The sequence below is a fragment of the Lagopus muta genome, chromosome 2, assembly GCF_023343835.1.
Source record: "Lagopus muta isolate bLagMut1 chromosome 2, bLagMut1 primary, whole genome shotgun sequence".
NCBI classification, from domain to species: domain Eukaryota; kingdom Metazoa; phylum Chordata; class Aves; order Galliformes; family Phasianidae; genus Lagopus; species Lagopus muta.
The window spans coordinates 57,392,715-57,406,344 of NC_064434.1; the positions used below are offsets into that span (position 1 = coordinate 57,392,715).

General features: G+C 35.2%; 1 long non-coding RNA gene across 1 annotated transcript; it reads left to right on the plus strand.

The window, feature by feature from the left end:
• Positions 1–806: 806 nt before the first annotated feature.
• LOC125689363 (uncharacterized) lies at positions 807–10,385 on the plus strand. Its single transcript, XR_007375220.1, has 3 exons — positions 807–891; positions 1,317–1,369; positions 10,278–10,385. It is a non-coding gene; the product is annotated as an uncharacterized LOC125689363 (long non-coding RNA).
• Positions 10,386–13,630: the final 3,245 nt, after the last annotated feature.

Below are 13,630 nucleotides of genomic sequence, written 5' to 3' on the forward strand. Positions count from 1 at the left end.
GCTACTGGAGTTCTACACTGTCACTGATTAGCCTAATGTCTGATTGTCTTTAATATCTTTGATCCTTGGAGGAGAAAAAGAGTTCCTCCATGATCTTTATTTAAAGAAAATTTATCAAAATATATTTAATCTTCCTTTAGCAACAGCAGCCTGAGCCTTAACAGTGAGTTTTAAAACTCCCTGTTTTAAAATGTATGCAGTTATACTCATTAATTTTTTAGTGAATTTTACTTTTTTTTTTTAATGAAAATAGTGATGGCTTCTAAAATTATTTATTTCAGCACTCCACCTAGTGGGATATGTAACTGATAACAGACTTTATTGAGCTGTTTTTTTACTTCCAGAATATTTCCGTACAAGCATCTTAATTTCCTGAGTATCATTAAATCTGTCATTTTTACTGCATTCATAATGAGTACTGTTCACACTCGGTTCATATCATACCCTCAAGATTCATCAAACTGTCATACTTTACTCAGAGTTGCTTACTGAGTCAGCCGTATATTGATGTAAACCATTAAAGACTATTGAAGTCTTCAGAATTCTTCTTTTTGTTAAGGGATATCACATTTTTGGTCAGACTTCTAGCTTTCAGTAGTTGGTTCTGCTCATATTTCTTGGGAGCCTAGCTTTCCTGAGAGCTTTTGAATAGATTTTTTGAGTGTGTTCACGTGAAGGAGTTGGCTTTCTTCTCTCTTAACACTTATGGAAAAATTAACTGAACAAAGTAAAATAAAATATAAAAAGTGAAACAGCATGCAGTTGCCAATGTTGAGGTAACTTTTTTCTCAATCTTTTCTTATTTCAGTCTGTTTTCCGTAAAAACTCGACTGTAGTTGAAAGCTTGCTTCCTTGTAAGGAATCATCAAATCTTCCACTGGTTTCAGTGAGGTAAATCTTCTATTTTCCTTTAGACATTTCACAACCAGATCACTGATGATGTCAGTTGTCTGGCAGAAAGGGGAGGGAGACTAATCTTTTATTAGATAAGTCCTAAAGAACTTGCCAATATATATTTACATGAGGTAGACTAATGTTTACTTAGTTAGCTGACTTTGCCTTTTGGGCAATAATGTTGTGATTTCCTTCTAATTCATTAGAAGAAAGCTGAGAATCTGGACCATTCTCCACTCACATGGTGTATGTACTGGAATAAATATCCACAATATATAGATATGGCAGTAAAATAATTCCTGAGCGGAAAATACAATTTCTCTCTCCAAGCATAATAGCTTTGATTTTAAACTTTTTTTTTTCCTTCAAGAAGAGTAAGAATTAAATACAGTTTTTAATTCTGTATTTTTATTTTCCAACAGAGTTGGCAAAAAAGCAACACGTACATAAAGGAAGAAGAATCTGTGAACAATATGTAAGCATTAAGAGAAGAATGAAAATTCTGTACTATCACAACACTCTGCATTTCAACATTCTAATGTAAATCATGCTCTTTCTGATCTCTGTGGTCTAGAATGAACCAGTGACATCTTTGCCCTCTCAGTTGCTATACTATTTTCTAGATGAAATATATCTCTCATTTATATATAAAAACTGTCCATCTTTTCATTCTTACTCACAACCCATGCTCTAGAACAGTCCTTTTGGACAGTTCCTTTGTATGTCAATGTGATTTTAGTGGTAAAAGAGGAAGTACTGTATACAATTGTAAGCATTATAAGCATATTCTGAATCATATCAGTAGCATCATATATAGAAAAAAAATTATTCAAAACAATATCTATTTCCATGCTATATATACATTCATCAGAACTCTACATTATGTTTTATTTAGTCATTAATAAATCCATAGACTTTTTTTTTTAATGAATTGCCTGTATATGTACATATTTATCTGGTTTGAAACACAGCCCCTATTATTATAGAATTGCTTTGATCATGGCTTGGGTGTTTTATTTGTTTTTTCTTCATGACTCCATTTTTTTTCTGGACACTTTTGCCTCTTTTCTTGTTTTTCTATTATCTGTACCCCTGCTATCATTAAAGAGCTCAGAATCTGCAGTACAAATGAAGGAACACTTACTGCTCTAAGTTTGAGCCTCAAAGAGTATCTTCCAAAAATGAGAAAAAAGAACTAAAATTCATAATTCTTCTGGATACCTAAATTTAATAGAAATATTTATTTAGAGCTGTGACCCTGACTCATCTGTTTGTATTCCAAAAGCTGCAAATAGCTTCTCATTCTCCTTTTCATCCAGGGAAACAGCCTTTTTTGTCTCTCTTGCTTCCCATTCTCATATACTACTAATTAAATCCTAAGTAATTGTTCTTATCTTGAATCTAGCTTTGCAGTCTACTGCTGCTGCTCAGATCTGCATGCCCAAAAGCTTGTCTACATTTTAGCATGACATATCTCAGTCTAATTAAAGATGCTATCTCTGCCTACAAATGCAGTCTGCTTTGGAGCAAAGAACTTAAACAGCAGTGTCCATTTGGAGGAAATGAGAAGAGCCGTGGTATGCTGACTGCAATAGCATCTCTTTTTTCCCTGTCAGACATAAAATGTAACACATAAAGAGCCATGATGTGGTTTTGTAGCTGTGATACAGGTAAAAGTAGCAGTACTGTTGTGTAACTCATTAACATAAATACATAGAACTAAGTGTTGCAAGAGTAGCTGTGGTATTATCAGCTAGACTTGCAGATACAGGTGTAATAAGTAGTATTACCTGTTTAAGCAAAAGTGGAAATAAATAAATAAACAAAACCAACATAAAACAATCACTTGTTTTCAGATAAAGGTCTTACTACTACGTGAAAATATTAAACTTATTAATTGGCCTTCCAACTATCATTTCTGTCATCTGAATTCACAATTTGTAAGGCATCATTGAATTCATAATTTGTAATTGTCTTTCTGTAATAACTCTTACTTAACTTTTGTTTCAAGCTCCACTGACTTATCATCCCAACATACATACACAAGTTTTCAGCGCATTGGAGAACCATAAAACATAATTTTAAGGTCACAAGCAATGATGTAGCTGTGAAATTTGATTGTGTTCAAAATTTTTATTCACTTCTCTGTTTCCTAGTTTGAGGAATGATATCTTAGATCTGATTTTTTAATAGTTGCCCTTTTACTAGAATGTTATTCATTCATTTTCTTACACTCAGGGGAATGAAATTCAAGTCCTATATTGTAAATGTAGATTCTGCTTTGCAGTCTACTAGCAAGTAGGATGCAGTTTCTTTTAACACATTTATTTCCTGTTAAATATTTCCAAAACTTCTGTTTCAGTGCAGTTGCTGTATTTAGAGAAACATGTTCAAGACAAAAATCCAAAAGCTGATAGTTTCTCTTTCTCTGTAGTGTCCTGGATCACTGGATTTTCTGCACCTGGGAAATTTTCGTTTCATTTTACTCAACCCCATATGGCTATGGATGAAAAGCCATCAGTTAAAGCTGACATGCAATTAAATATCCTTGGCTAAAGAAGAAGATTAAAAAATGGTATCATTTTATAATAGCTGTGCTGCTGGGAGTATTTTTTGGATTTCAACTCCCTAATTCTACTCAAGTCCATCTAGACCCTGTATCTGATTCCCTAAATCTTCTTGAATTTCTTGATTCAAGAATCCCCCACTTTATAACCTGAACCATCACTGTGCTATGGTTCTCTTTCATGTCTGTCTTGTTTTGAATGTGAGGCTCAGTGCATTGATGCATGTCATTTTTTCAGTCAATTGCACATATATAGTTCATCAGTTCATCTTCAGAGTTGGATGTAACATTCTGAGTATTTTTCATGACTGAAGCTTGGTACCTCAATTAAATGTATACTTACCTGCAAATGGACATCATCTCATTGTTTATGTTTTACTCATCTCCAATGTGAGAGAGGAACTGGTATGATGGCTAGAGTTTTTGATTCCTTATTCCAGTGAAAATCATATTACTTTGGAACAGAATTATATCATCTACTTCCTTCTGTGGAGAAGAAAATACAGTGTTTGTCATAATACCTGCACATTTAATCAGTTCAATTCAGTAATCAAATGAAACTAACAGCTGGAGTCTACACTGTGCCATGTGTCTTTCTGTCCCCAAAGGCTTTGTCCTATAAGGGAAATTTAAACAAAGTCAGGAAGAGTGTAATCTTGCAAAAGCATTTGATAGTTATAAAATCACAGAATGGTTTGGGTTGGAAGGGACTTTTATGATCATCTAGTTCCAATCCCCTTCTATAGGCAGGGACACCTCCCAGTAGACCAGGTTGCTCAAAGCCTCATGCAGCCTGGACTTGAAAGCCTCCAGGGAGGAGACATTCATAACCTCACTAGGCAACCTGTTCCAGAGTCTCCCACCTTCACAGTAAAGAATTTCTTCCTAATATCTACTCTAAATCTACCCTCTTCCAGTTTGAAACGATTTCCCCTTGTACCTGCCCTCATAAAATGTTCCTCCCCAGCTTTCCTGTAGGCTCCATTTGGGTATTGGAAAGCTGCTATAATGTTCCCCTAGAGCTTTTTCTTCTCCAGGCTGAGAAGCCCCAGTTCTCTCAGCCTCTCCTCACAGGGGAGGTCCTTCCAGGCTTCTGATCAACTTCATGGCTCTCCTCTGGACTCAGTCCAGCAACTCCACGTTTTTCTCATGATGGGGGCCCCAGACCTGTACACTCACAAGTGCAGAGTAGAAGGGTAGAATCATCTCCCTTTACCTGCTGGTCACACTTATACAGTTTTTAGCAGGCTGACATATGAACCCTACAGATGCTACTAACTGCACTGATTATTTAAAAAATAATCAAATGATTTAATAAAACAAATTGTTTGATAAAACAAATTATTTAAGGAAGACAAACCAAGCCTAATTTTTTGCAATAATATTTTTAATATACTAACAGAGAGAGACAAGATATTTGTGTGATTTATTCTAGTTTTTCTTTATTAGTCTGCTTTTCTGTTATATTCCCTTCTGGCAATTATCTGCATATTAAGTTGTAAAATCCCTAACTTGGGAATGTTGCTGGCTACTGAGGCAACTGGGGAAAAAGTGTCCCATCTACATGTTAACAGACTTTGCTTGTCAGTGTACCAGCATGCAAGTGCTGTTTATGCCTGGTACCTGCTGTGACCAGCATCCAAAAATTGCCTGATAGAGCACAAGGAATAAAAGCCTGCAAGACAACATTTGCACAGATCATAAATATAAGAAATGGTGTTTCAGTACCCGAGAACACTCTTGGGAACACTTGAATTTAGTGATATAGATGTATCATTAACACATATTTAGCTGTAGAATCCAATGTAGACCTTTGTTTGAACAATTTATGAATACAAAAATAAAAGCCTGTTTGCTGAGTAAAACTGAAATCAGCAGAAACGTTAACCTTGTTCTTACTGAGATCAGAAATAAGGTCTTTATTTTGAAAGACAAACCTAAAAAAGTGATAGAGGTGCTTTTCATCTGCTATAGAAAAGTTTTGGTCAGAAACCATACATATTATTGTTCATTATAGATGCTTAAATATGCTGTACTTTGCACTTTTTGTATATTCTTTTACCTGAGCAACTGTTAAACTAGGGCCTATTCTGAATTAAGCTATGAAATGCAAAGAGACTTGCAAGGAGATCTTTAAAAAAAGGGGATACATGAAGCAAATCTAGGGCTTCACACCTGGTATAGAATGTAAGAAGCCACTGGATCATCTGCCCCAAAATGCATTAATCTGCCTTATTTGAATAGCACCAGAGAAATTAATCTACTTTCAATAAATAGCAAGAGCAGTGGCTCTGTGAACACAGGAATTCTTTTTCATAAATGTATCTGCAGAATTATGAGGCAGAGAGTTAACATCTGACTCTTTAAATGTGCACAGATCACCACTTATTTGCATGAGCTGATGTCTGGAGAATACTGTTTTATGCAAATATATGTTTATAATCTCTTTCAAGGTTAGTGATTTTAACAAGATATTTTTTGCTGTTTACTGTGCAGGTTCAACATCTTTTTTGTTTTCTCATGTATGAACACGCATATTCAAATGAATGCTTTTACATGTAGGATTTGAGCTTATTCCTTGCTAGTTAAATTCTTTTCTGACATTTATGATGAATGACTAGCTGTGCTAGTCATTGATAACTTTAGGCTTTAAAATCTAAATTTCAGAACTAAAAAAATGTTACAACTATATTCTACAAAGAAATTCAGTTATGCTAGTTCAAATAAAAACCATACACAAAACAAACAAAAAAAACCCAGCAAAAACAAACAAACAAACAAATGAAAAACAGTCAGAATTGACCCATTACAAATGATGGATACCTACTTGTGTGGGCTGACCATACCACATTTATCTTTCATTTGCAATTGCTTGTACAAGTATTTTGAACTGTGCTTGGAAATGTGGAAGACAATTGAGGTGACATTTTCAAGGTTCTATCTTATGACTTGGAGTGAGAAGTATTTAAAAAAAAAACTTCATGAAAGAAAAGCAATAATAAGTAATCTCTTAATCATTTAATCCTTGTGATAATGTTTTGACTGGAAGAATCAGTAGTAGTTTTTTACTGTCTAAACTCAAAGTAGCTGTGCTTGTAATTTTCAAATCCCATACAATTCCTCTAGTTATTTACTTTTGATTATAAACCCTTCAGCTGTGAAGGAAATGTATAGGGAATATGTGCTGACAGCAATATATAAACAACTTCCTGATTATGCTGGAGGCATAGACATCATCCTGATGTTTATTATAACAGAAAAGAAAAGAAATAATTATACTCATGAGTATAATTAAATATTTCAGAATGGAAAGTGCAGAGTACAAGTACCAGCCAATTTTCCACAAGTGTCTCCTGTATAGCTTTAGATCATGACTTTTTTGTTACTCCACATAGAAAATCAATCAGACGGTCATCCCTGTATGTCTTTATTCGGCTAGAAAACACTTCAGAAAAGACAGTGAAAAGGCACTTGTTGGGAATTCAACAACTGTTCTATTACTCTGACTCCCATTCTGCCCAAACCACAGTCTTTTGGTAGTAACTGAAACATGTTTGAAGACTGCAGCATGGTAGCAGAATTGTGATGCATATGTACATGTGTTTTCTTCCTCACTGAATTGTGACAAGCCATAAAATGGGTAGGTTTGGGGTAAAACAATTTTTTACAATGATTTGTAAAGTGCACCAATAAAAGATTGACGTTTCACCTGGCAGAACCAATAAAAGAACAATCCGAATTTCCACATAATAGAGACTATGGCCATCACAACAAAATTCAGAGAGGTGGAAGTTGATATCTCTATGGAATTCAATTTTTTATACCAAGAGGATGCAGGTCCAAAATCATGTAGATTATATCCATACCTACATAAAATGCTCTGGAATAGCAGCCTCCTTTTCTGCTCATCTAATCAGGTACATACGAAGGATCAGATAAGATCAATGAACAAAGTGATAAGGGGTAATTTGAGAGCTTCTTAGTTCAGCTGTTGAAGATGTAACAGGCTTGAACAATGTTTTCTGTTTAAAATCTTTAGACATTTTCACAGTCTGAAATTTATTCATTCATATGGTTAAGAAGCAGCTGAGCAGCAACCTTTAGTGTTGCCTGTGTATTAGCAGGCAATCAGTAGCACCCATTTAAGGGTCTAACTCTCAAATATTAAGGTGATGTGTGTTTACAGAATGTAATAATATTAATTTTCTATTATCCATAAGTAGATTATCCAAGCTGTGGATTAAACTAGTCCTGATTTCTCCCAAGGCATCTTACTGTAATCCAGTGTTGCCAATAATGCAATGTGAAGCATATTGCTGCTGCTTGACTCTACTCTGTCAACCCCTTATTCATTTCACTGCAGCATTTTAAAACATTAGTGAAGTGTGCTCCCACAGCCTACTGGATCTGCAGTTTCATTTTATCTGGGTTATTTCTCTGTATTTTTGTAATGAAGATGATTTGGCTGTAGCAAGCTTAATCTTTCTAATTCTTAGGTTTTTCCAGTCTGTGATGAGTATCCATCACACTTAGCAGTTCATGTAGCAAATTTATCCATTTTTAAGTGATCAGTTTTGGCAGAAATGCTTTGAGCATATCTTTGAGCATTACATATCATTAGGGCCACTATTAATATTTGTTATGTTTGATTTCTATCTTTCCATTTCTTTTATTCTTTTATTCTCCAATAAAAATACCACATTAGGTTTAATTCAAGTGAAAATACATGCTTTCCAGTGAGATGTGAAGTGGAGGGTTTTTTTCGTTTGTTTTGTTTTCTTTCCAACTAAATTTTTTTAAGAAAAAAAACATGGGCTATTGCTTTTTCATGTCAGCTTTGCTCTGAGGGTGGACAGATGTGCACAGTGAAATGCAATTTTGCTACTCTATGCATAAATTAGCACATATTTTGCCAACATCTGTAAAGGCTTTACTTCTTATTTAAGTTAGTTAAGACATTTTAAGATGATCTGTATTCTCTTGTTCTTCCATGGATCCAGCTGGTATTTCTTTGGAAGATCTTCATTTACTTAATTAAATTCTTTCTTGCAAGATGTGACACAGTTGATAATCCACAACAATTTCCTGCAGATGTTAACTTAATGAATACAATGGAAAAGTCTTCTTAAAAATATAGCAATAACAGACAATATATTCATTATTAATACGTATTTAAAGATTGTCCTAAACTTGCAAATATTTTTCAGAAAGAATGCTGATAATCCTGGTAGGTATTACTGTCTATGCAAATGCCTTGAAGTATTGTCCTTCCACCCACCGCAGAATGCAAATGCCAGCTGCACCACTAGTTCAAACTAGCCAAGTCTGGACTGATCAGTCTGATAGAGCCATATCAGAGCACAGTGCTTGAGGGGTAATTCTTAAGGTGAAAGGGAGAACGCATTGATTATCTAACTCTCCTCCTACCTGCACTGGAAAACACAAGAAGTGGTGGTTAATCAATACTAAGTGACCCACTCTGTTGTTGCTTCTTCTCAAGAGCTGTCATTTTCTTCCACAGTGGTAGTACAAGTGTATACATAGCCCTGGGAAATTATGTGCTGGTACTCCCTAGTAGTGCATGGTTGAGATTGTTTTTGCCCTTATAGTTTTTTTTTCATGAACCAGCAAGTGCAGTTATGTTATGGTTTCAGTGCTGTCTTCAGGAGTAAAGTCTCTTTGCTTTTTGACAGCCCTGCCAGAATCATTCTTTTGAGCATAATAAAGCCTTCAGGTTTTTAGTAACTGGCAATCCAGAGACCAGCATAACAGAAGGATGCTTTGACGGACACATCTATTCAATGCCACATTCTTTCACTTACAATATAAATAAGAAATATTTCTAATGATGACGAGTCATTTCTGTCTGTTCTGGACAGTGGCTGCCTTTAATTTTTTCTTTAAAATAAACTGAAAAATAGCCAACATAGTGATAGTAAAAATACTCTGATGACATTATATATATATATTATATGTTTTGATATATTGCATTAAAGTTTAGTACACAGAATTTTTATATTGTGATTTGATGAAGTGCAATGTAAACAACAAACAGAATACTATGAAAAAGGGGAAAGTGTTTCAAGTAAAAAGTTTATAGCCAGTCATTTGTTTCCAAATTGTATTCTGTCTCCATATACAGCTACCAAAACATATCTTTTGAAAAGTGGGAAATTTGATAAATATTTTGTTTTGCTTCAAGACAATGCTAATGTTGGGTATCATTTTTTCCTGTCTGTAATTTATATCCAAGACAAATGTTTTCCCTTTAAAAGTTTGTGTGAAACATATAGAAGTGTTGCAGTTCTAAATGTATCTCTTTGTAGTCTGTATACCAAACAATTGTAATATATCCTTTTGTCCAATAAATATTCCATATCAAGCAGCAAATATATATAACTCTTTATGCTAAAAAGCAACAGATGTTTTAAATCCCTGCAGCAAGTACTTAAACTTCAAAATGAGAACTAAAAATAAAGTCAAAACAGAACACTTTTGAGGATTCAAATCATACATAAAATACAAGGCCAAGGCTTGTGGTCGTGCAGGTTGAAAAAAATGTCCCTTTACATTATGTTTCATGTAGATGCAGACAGGTTACCAAGCCCTTTGCAAGCACATAAACTTTTGGAAAGTGAAATTACAACGTGGAACTAAATTGAATCTCCTTATTTAATGTTACTGTGCTGAAGGTAACTTATCTGAAAGGTGATAATCTCTTAATATATAAAAAGTTCTGAAGATAATTATATTGTGTGTTAATCCCAGAATTTTCACCATTTATATTTCTGCACTGACTATATGTTTTACTTCATAGATGAGTGGCACTCTGCAAAACATTGCAACTTAATGTCCAGGAAGGATTCAGCAAAACAACAGCTCTTTGTAAGATTCGTATTTGTGCATTCATTCAAGAACATCTCAGTCTTGGGAGATGTAGGTGAGTAATTAAGGTTAATAGAACAGCAGCAAGCATTTGTAAAAACATCAGAATGCAGGACTTGTAAATGGCAGTCTGTCAGAAAATGACTTTTGACACACAGTACTTGAAAACGGTGTATAAAGCAACAAAAGGACTACCTAAAGGGACAATAAACTGGGGTCCCTTTCATATGCACATATTACTGGTCCATTAAATAAATCAATATATGTACCTCATACAGGCTAAAAATATCTGTTTCAGGGAAGGAGCTTTTACAGTTTTCTGCACTCTGTCTCATCATGTCCCTCAGCTGTGTGTGAGGTCTTTGTTATTTGAAGACAGAGAAAAATAATAATTCTCTCCATTCAGAATTCAGAATTCCATTCAGAAGGTGAAATGTATAAATAGATTTTTAGGTTCCCAAGAGTCATTTTAGGGTTCTTAGCCCCATATATACCAAGGATGTCTTAGAACTGCTACTCAAGGGATATTATTTTGACAAAAACAGTCAGTAAATGGAATGCCAAGCAAATATGTCATGACAGGACATAATTCACAAATCAGGTGAATAGTGCTTAAATAACATGATAAAATTTTTGTGAGGTAAAATAAAATGTTGTATTTTAACAGAAAGGTAAGTCAAGAGACAATAAAGGTAAGTCAACAGAAAGGTAAGAATATCAGCCATGGATAAAGGGAGAGAGACACTACTACATATTTTGCAAAGGAATACATATTTCTAGATAGCAGCAACTCAGCAGGATAAGGTATATTCATAACAGACATCCACTGACTACCACAATGAGGAAGGAAGATGATTAGTTTGTGTTTTATTGTAATTTTTGATGTTTTTCTCTCAGTTTACTAGAAGTAGTGAGAGCACTGTCCATGGCATTTTAATGCAGGGCTTTTTACCTGCACTGCAGAGAAGTACAGAGTAAAGATTAGCTTACAAATCCAGCGGTTGTATCAGAGACAGTATTTTAACTGAACATTTCACACACTGAAAGAGAGGCAGATCTCAAATGCATCCTGACTGTAAGAGTGCACTATAACCAGTGACTTAAGAAAAGTTAGTGGACTAGGAAGATGCATGCATGAACAAACACACATTTTAAAGCCAATGAGGTAAGCAGGAAAAAAACCTAGTCCTCTGTGCTAGTTAGAAAATCAATATTACAATTCACAGAAACACTATTACACTATGGATTGGATTTCCTATTATCTATGGACAGTGGTATCCTACAGAGAGTCATCAACTCACACTATTTGCAGATCCATTTCTGCATGGGAGGCTCATGTTAGATGTTACATACTTTAAGTTGGGGTCTTTTTATTTTTTCTTCATGTTTTCCTCTTTTCTGTGCTTTTCCAAAGGCCAGTGCTTCTACTATTACGGAGTACTAGGTGGCAGCAAAATGCTTTTAAATATCTGCTGGACTGTTATTACAGCCTGTAACCATTTATCACACCCTGGCTGTACTCCCACTCTCAAAAGACACATTACTTTTATTTCTGCACTCTCTCTCACGTTTGGTTGCTCCTCTCTCTTCCTGCATCACCCTTGCAGCTGTCAGAAGATCATAGCCTGAGTCTAAATCATCAGGATCGCACTGCTGGAAAAATGGTATGTTGTGGAGAAGAACTGTGAAGTAATTTTACTATGCTTCCATTTTAGGATAGCTTTAGCTGCTAGTTTCAGATCCTGCATTTTAAGAGAAGTGTGAGTCAGCATGGAAAAAAAAAAAAAAATTAGAAATCACTGAGTCTGGTCAAAATACATGATCTGAGGGGAAAAAAAAAGGGCTTTAGATGGTGGGTCTCTAAAGACATGAACATAAAAACTAACTAGAGAAAGTAGCATACATTCTCTACACCCACTGTGGATGCAACAAGAAATAAGATTGCAGTGAAGCAAAGAGGAAAGTAGAGATAGCTCTAGAATACGTTTTTGGACGGGTTGTAAAAGTGATCTCATTCAAGATCAGACAAACTTCTATAGTGTTTCAGGGACATATGCTCTGAGATGTTACCTGAAGGAATGGGCTATATAAATAATGCCTTAGTGGTATGCCCATTTGACAAGGCCAACCCATGAGTTGCCAACCCATAAACTGAAGACAGTTTAATCGTTCAAAGCTAGCTGTTTCTGACAAAGGGGGAAGGCTAAGGTAATACGAGCAATTCTATATTGAACTGTCAGCATGTTAAAATCACAACAGAGTACAATCAAACGATATCAAAAATCATGACATGTAGTAAGAAACAACACACCCACCTGATACCTTTGTGTAAACAAACATCTACAGACAGTTATTTCTTTTAAATTTCTGATTTTGGAGGCAGCAGAGGCTGACAACAGTGTGATGTCAACTTTACTCCTCTTGGGATATTCTGAGCTTCTTTCTGACAGTAAAAATGAGAAATAAATGGCAAGTCCCACAGGTTACTGAGATTAAGTCTATAAGTAAGTTTCAAAAAGTGCAGAACACTGCACCATTCAGGCTGCCAGTACAGCCTAGTACCATCTTTTCCACTCTTTACTTTTATTTCATATCCTGCCACTTGCATCTTGGAAATGCTGTCAAGAGGGGAGCTGTAGTGACATTAGGAGAATTAGAGCGATGACGTGTTACTGCTCATTTTGGAAAGTAACTGAGGGGCCTTATCATCCAAGGCCCTTCACTCCAAAAAAATGGGTCATTCTTTAAGACCAGTGGCTGGGGATGGTGGCATGGAAATGTTATTGTACCCCTGCACAGTGTGAAGTTTCAAATTGTACTGCTGTTTAGACTAGGGAACAAGCAAAAGCCTAGAAATACAGATTTAATGCACATTAGTGATCTCCCAGCCTCTATGAAGTCAGAATAATCTTCTTCATCTCTTCTATCCTCATATATTTTACATTTAGGTAAAATAATGGTCTTTCAGTTGTTGTCAGAATGAAGATTGTTCAAATCCCCTCCTCCACCCCCCAGCAATTATTTAGTCATTTCTTATTGTCTTTCCTAAGACATTTGACTCCTGCAAAACTTTATTGGTCTGGTAAAATACAATTCAAATCTCATTGTTTCTAATGACTAATTCATTTCATCCATGCTCCCGTTTCACTCATTTGATTAATTAACCACATAACACATAAGCAGGGGCATGTAATTATACCTTCATTTTTCCACTCCATTTCCTACCAGTTTTACAAGACATTTTGCTGTGTTGCAATGAGAGCAGTAAATATAACACTAAGGAAT